This window comes from Microcebus murinus, chromosome 1, assembly GCF_040939455.1.
Source record: "Microcebus murinus isolate Inina chromosome 1, M.murinus_Inina_mat1.0, whole genome shotgun sequence".
NCBI classification, from domain to species: domain Eukaryota; kingdom Metazoa; phylum Chordata; class Mammalia; order Primates; family Cheirogaleidae; genus Microcebus; species Microcebus murinus.
In genome coordinates this window covers 73,707,327-73,713,896 of record NC_134104.1, presented here as the reverse complement: position 1 = coordinate 73,713,896, position 6,570 = coordinate 73,707,327, and positions in this window count along the sequence as shown.

Here is a 6,570-nt window from a genome sequence, read left to right as displayed (position 1 = left end):
TCATGGGTACTTCTGCCTTTTCTTTTACCACTCTTTCCTTACTCATTACCTTCCAACCAGATTACATTTCTTTCATTGATTAAAAGGGCTCATGCTTTCTTTTGTCTAGCCCTGAACACCTCTCTTTCCTGCTTCTTCCCCACTAACATCCTTCCTGATCTCAATAACATATTGGTTCTTCAGGCATATTTTCCTGAAGAAAGCAGTTTTTCCTCTTTCCAAGGTTGGAAAATTGAGGTGAGGATGTTTGCTTGAAATTCTTCAATGCCATTATTAGAAATAAAACTCAATATATTTAGTGCATCATTTATGTAGCAAAGTCTCATTAAGCCAAGCTTCACCATCAAATAAATAATTCTGATTCTCAAATTAATTTTCTTATCATACACTCTCCTTTATACTTTAATCTCCTTTCCAATCAATTCTTTTACCTTTTGGATTTCATTTTTTATATCTCAACAGTCTCATGCTGTAAAGAATAGTTCCAATCTCATTGTAAGGGAATAAATTGGAAATTAGGTAGAAAAGTCATTCCTAGAGCAGATTCTGCAGCTTTTAAGCTCAGAAATAGTCGTTCTCATGTGGATAACATTGGCCCCTGATATGCAGTAATTACTTGAAAACCAATATCATACACAATCCAATATTGGTTACCCTATGTTTCCCTTCACAAAAACTGGTGATTTAGTCATTTGAAGAATTTTTTTGAAATATTATTTGTCTAAAATAGAAAAATTGAAGAAGAAAACAAAGAAACAAATCATACCAATTATCCCAGCACCCAGAGAGTCTTTATTATCATACTTTTAAAAATTTTAAATGCATAAGGTCTTTAAAAATTAACAGAAGAAAATGTAAATATCAATATTAAACTATGTCTCTATTACCCACACCCATAGTCTTTCCCCATCACCCCTCTCCTGAAAGGTGTACCTATCACCAATTTCTTATATTTTTCAAAGAAAAAAATTTTAATATATGGCATATGTAGATCCATTGAAAATGTAAACAATATACCTTTACTCTCTATAGTCCCTTTAAAATTAAAATTAATAATTAAGTATATTTTGACCTTTTTTTCCATATTGCCACATCCCTTTTAATGGCTGCATAGTTCACTGTACATATGCACCATTATTTACCCAATCTGTCCCCTTAAACATCTCCCTTATTGCTAGTGTTGCTATTATAAGCAATGTTGCAATGAATATGCTTTAGATAAACATCTTTGCCTTTTTATAGTATTGTAACTATAGAATTAATTTCTAACTGTATCTAAAAATAGAAATCCTGAATTCACGTAAATATGTATTAAAATTGTTGAGGCCTATACCCAAGCTGGACTTCAACAAAAGTTTAATAAATTGTAATAAATTTATACTTCCACCAATAGTGTATAAAAGTACTTATTTCTCCACACTTTTGCCAACACAACATATTAGCAATCTTTAGTATTGTTGCCAATCTTATGAATAAACAAAGATTGTTTTAATTTGCATTTATTTAATTAATTTAAACATAATTGAGCAATTTTTCTACATTCACTAATTGTTTGGATATGTATTTCTAAAGATTAAAACTATAATTTTTTTCTTGTTTTTAGTCTCATGCTATGTTGTATCTCTAATTTCAAAGCATATAATAATGAGGTTCTCAAAGGGTGACATACTACCAATGGTGTTTGCAATATTTTCAGGTGGTATATGGAATATATTTATTTTATAGCCATTATTTTTATGTAGATTTGAAAAAGTGTCAATTTTCTATTTGTGATATAATTTAAAATTTCCACTTAAATACACTTAAATTTGAAACTGAGTTGATTTGAAAATACATTAAATAAAAGTAAATAAAAATGTTTTTCATTCTGTGTGTGAATAACTGAATTTTGGTATATATTGGGCTAATCCATGTATTACTTTCTCAATAAAATATACTCTACAAAAAAAGAAAAAATAGTTTATTGAACTATACTACTTACATAAAGCAGAGCCAAGAGCTAGGATTAGAGTTAGCAAGTATAAAATAGACACATTCTTAAATTCACCATATAGGCTTTATTCAGAGCCTCCAAATAAGAAAACAAAAATATTTATTTGGTTATTTAAAATGGATCTCAGAAATTATATCATTTGTTCACAAATACTTCATTATAGATATAGCATTTAAGGTCTATAATAATATAGACCTTATCACATTGAATAGTATTAATAGTTAACAATTTCTTGATATCAATTTCTCAGTGTTTATTTCAGTTGTCTAAAAAATGTTCTTTCTAATTTGATACAAAATGATACACAACTTGGAGTCAATACCATGCTTAAGTAAAATACTGTAAAATACTGATGTCATGATTAAGCAAAATAATATAATTTTAATTTCTATAATCACTATTCAAATCACAGTTAGGGAGACTTTTGACAAATGTGAAATAGTATAAGGTTTCCTTTGCAAGAATTAAGCTGCCTCCACAAAACTGACAGGGTAAATGTTTGTTGATAATAATTAGGGAGAAAAAACAAAATTGGAGTTGGAAAGGAAATTGGAAATATTATAAAAAGCAAGTAAAAGGGATACTTTTGTGATAAAACCTTAGTACAGATATAGGGAGATGAAGCAAAGTAGACCTGGGCTCTTTACTTATAATGATGAGTCTGCTAGGAAAAAGCTGGGTTTAGGTGGAAACCTAGTAAGGATTGTTGAAATCATCAAATTTTTCTGCTGTTTTCTAAATTAAGCTGTTATATGCAAAGCTAAGCCTATGTAAGCTTAAAGGTTGAGAAATGCCCTAGTTGCAAATGGTAGTTTTCCTTCCTCTCAATTAAAATGGACATTATACAGTATTGTTGTTTTCTAAAGCTAATGAATGGGAAGTATTGATTAGAGAAGGCAGTCAGAGGGGAACTCTACTGGAGAAGGGAAAGTCTTCAAATTTTGTAAATAGAAACAAAATAAGCTAATTTAGCTAATATGGCAGAAAGTGAAGCAGTCAATAAACATTGCCAAAGCTAGATAAAATAAAGATGTGGGGGATCGTATTATAAATCACGGTGGAGGCTTAATCACATGGAGTTCATGTTTCAGTGATGGCTGTTTCTGAGCATATTTCAATTCTTGTTGCCTTTCCAATGGAATCCACTCCTTATGCAAACAAAAATATAATAAAATAAATACATATACTGTACATATATGTATATGCATATTTATATATGTGTATATTTATATATACATATATACATAATAAACTCTCCTTGAAGGTTTTGCACAGTTTAGTTCTGATCCCAAAAATGTGTACCTCAAAGGCTGGCAGTTAGTGACCATCTATTGTTACCTGAGTGTGCCCCTTGGGTGGCTGTCCCTTACTTTTAGCAGTTTATCAAAGTATTCCTTTTAATTGCATACTCTCCTTAAAGAAAAAAAAAATTCTTACATTTCCAGACATAGCTTAGCATCCCAGCAATGTTTTGTCACTCTTAAGAGATTGCCATGCCATTTCTTATTCCAACTCTCCTCAAATAGCATCAATATATTTTGTTGGCCATGTCTCAGGTGGCCAGCAATCCACAGGATATCAGGTAAGCATGCAATTGTCCACAGGTTATTTCTAATAAATCCCTAGACTTTCGTATTTTGTGTCTCTCAGTTTCTTCAAGAAAAGATAATCATTTAAGCCCTTCTAAATCTAGAAGTCAATTAGTCAGTAGTACCGAAGACTCTTTAGTATTATAAATTTACCTAGATTTAGTACATAAAAGAGAGAATAATCTGAATTAACACATGACTTCACTTTATTTGGTCTGTTTTCCTATCCATTGGAGAAAAAATCTGGCTATTTATTAAATATAAAGACAGACATTATTATATTAATTACTAGATAAAAGAAACTTAGTTAACTTATTATATCCCATAAACAGATTTTCCAAAGAGGAAACTCTCCCCAGCAAACATGATAATGAAATTTTAACCAACCTACTTTCATTGGTAATTTCAGTACTTTTGAGCAATACTATCTTTTAATAATATAAAAATCTGGCATCTTGGTTGATATACATTGTTTCCTTCATGAGTCAGATCATAGGTATAGATGAGCATAATTTTAGAGGAAAGAATAACTATTTTCCAAAGGCACAAATAAAAATTACATTTTGTTTATCACCAAATTACTTCATTTTATAAAGGGGAACCATTTCTATTTCACTTTTCTGGAACTATAGTTAGTAAAATAACATAAAAATGATACTATTTTGCCAAGAATCTAATATTAAATATAAAAATACCTGCATGAAGTTATTTTGTACAAAATCACAAACAAAATGAATTTGAAAGTAAAAAATTTATTTGGATTCTAGTCCCTTTCTTTTTTTATTTAAAAAAAAAATCATTATTAAGAGTGGGGTCTTATAACCAACATATTTTCATTGTCTCACTTTCCTTTACACAAAAATAAATTGTGAAGTATATCACATTTTGCCTTAAATATAATATTCTGGGTGACTTTCATGTTATTATCCAAACCAATGCTTTTCAGTTCTATGACAGCTTTATTTCATTTCTGTGAAAGATATCGACTTTCAAAGTTGTCTTTTATAAAAGTTGTGCTCCTAACACAAATGAAACAAATTTGGAACTACAAAACTGAAAATTAAAGGAGAAATTGTAGTCAGGTAAAAAAGAAATAAGCTACACCTATAAGGTCAGTGTTGTAGATATTACATATCACATTGGCATCATATGCACAGATTAGCCCACCCTTGCAGGCAACTCAAGCTCAAAGTTCTCATCCCCTGAAGATGGAGTATGTCTCAAACTTACTCTTCTGATGGCAGGCATCCCACCTGATGCACAGGTTACATGTGCGCAATATGAGCTAAAGTACCAGATACCTCTTTTCAAATTGGAACCCCATTATTTTTTCATATTGCTAGGGTCTGTCAATAATCTGATAATAGTAGTAACTCAGCTTATAGTTTCATTTACTCTTTAAATCAAATCTAGTTAATGGGCTGGAATCATAGATAGGCTTTCATGCCCTCTGGTGGACACACAAAGAAAGAACTACTTACCTTTTAGCAGTAAGAAAAATGTCATTTATAAAATGAACATTCTTTAATATGAGAACAAAAAAAAAAACATCCAGTTCTGTTAGAAATAAAATTGGAGGCACCCAGTTAAAACAGAATTACAGAACTAAGAAACAGGAATATATTTTCAGAGATGAGACACCAGAAAAGGAATACATGTTTATTTCTTTAAATTTATTTAATCATAAAATCAAAATTAGCGTTGTTATTTTGTTATTTGCAATAGTAGTCAGTGAACCATGAAGAGTACCTGCTACAGAACTTTCAGGTCTCTCTCTGGATGGTGGTCAGAGCAATTTCCATTAGCCACTTGCTATTTGAAAGAAAAACTGGTGGACACTCCACCAGTGATAACTAAAGTAATACTAACAAAGTTTGTTGCACACAAATAGTCATTCAGTTCAGTCATTTTTCAGACATTAAATGAAAATGTAACCTGTGATATTTGTTAAGAGGACTTTGTCAGTAAAGTTTCTATGAAATTAAACTCTTTTTTTCTAATAGTCCTACCCACTTGCCTATTTGCCTATTCTCACACTTCCTCCTACACTACTCAAAAGTAAACCAACAAACCACATGCTAAGGATGCACTTTAATTAAACTTGCACTGACACATAAATACAAGTCACTTAAAAGCACATTCTGATTGCTTCAACCATGATTTTCACTAATGTCTTAGGCAAAATTCAGCTGCTAAATCATTAGACTATTTCTGGATGTGCTTATACTTTTCTAGGTGTCATTAATAATTATAACTAAGGCCTGCTCTGTAAATGGGATGAATTTTAACATAAAATAGCTCATAGGATACAAATGAAAACTTGTTTCTTAGAATTACTTATTTGAAATAAATGTAATTATAATCCACATTCTCTTTATTTTCATAGCCAATTTGGAGTTGGAAGATTATAGTGGAAAAATACTTGGAATAGGAATTGAAAGATCAAAATACCTAGTCTCTAGTTTTATCTCTCACACTAATTAGCTATACACCTTAGGCAAATTAAATCCTCTTTCAGAGTTCACATTTTCTCATCTGTTAAATGAAAACTATTATATATATACACACACACACATAATTCTTTTGTGTCTACTTTTCAAAACAGAAATTTTGTAAATTTTAACTGTAAAAGTAATATACACACATTATTGAACAATTAGAAAATCCAGAATCATGTATAAAAAATAAAATCACCTGTCGCCCCATTACCTAAAGATTTTATGTGACAATAATTTTCAATTCTTCTAGCATTTTGCTTCATATATTTATGGCATAATTTTGAAATGATGTGCTCTACTGCCATTTGATTTTTCCTTTAAGTTATTATTAATTGACTTTCTACAATCTAAGATTAGGATTTAGTTTCCTTACCTCCACCTTCCCTCACAAGCACTTTCCCTTTGGCCAGCTTGTCAATATAAATAATGTATATTTTTTAAAGTTTTAATTTAATGATTTTAATTGATTTAACCAATATCAATTATTTAC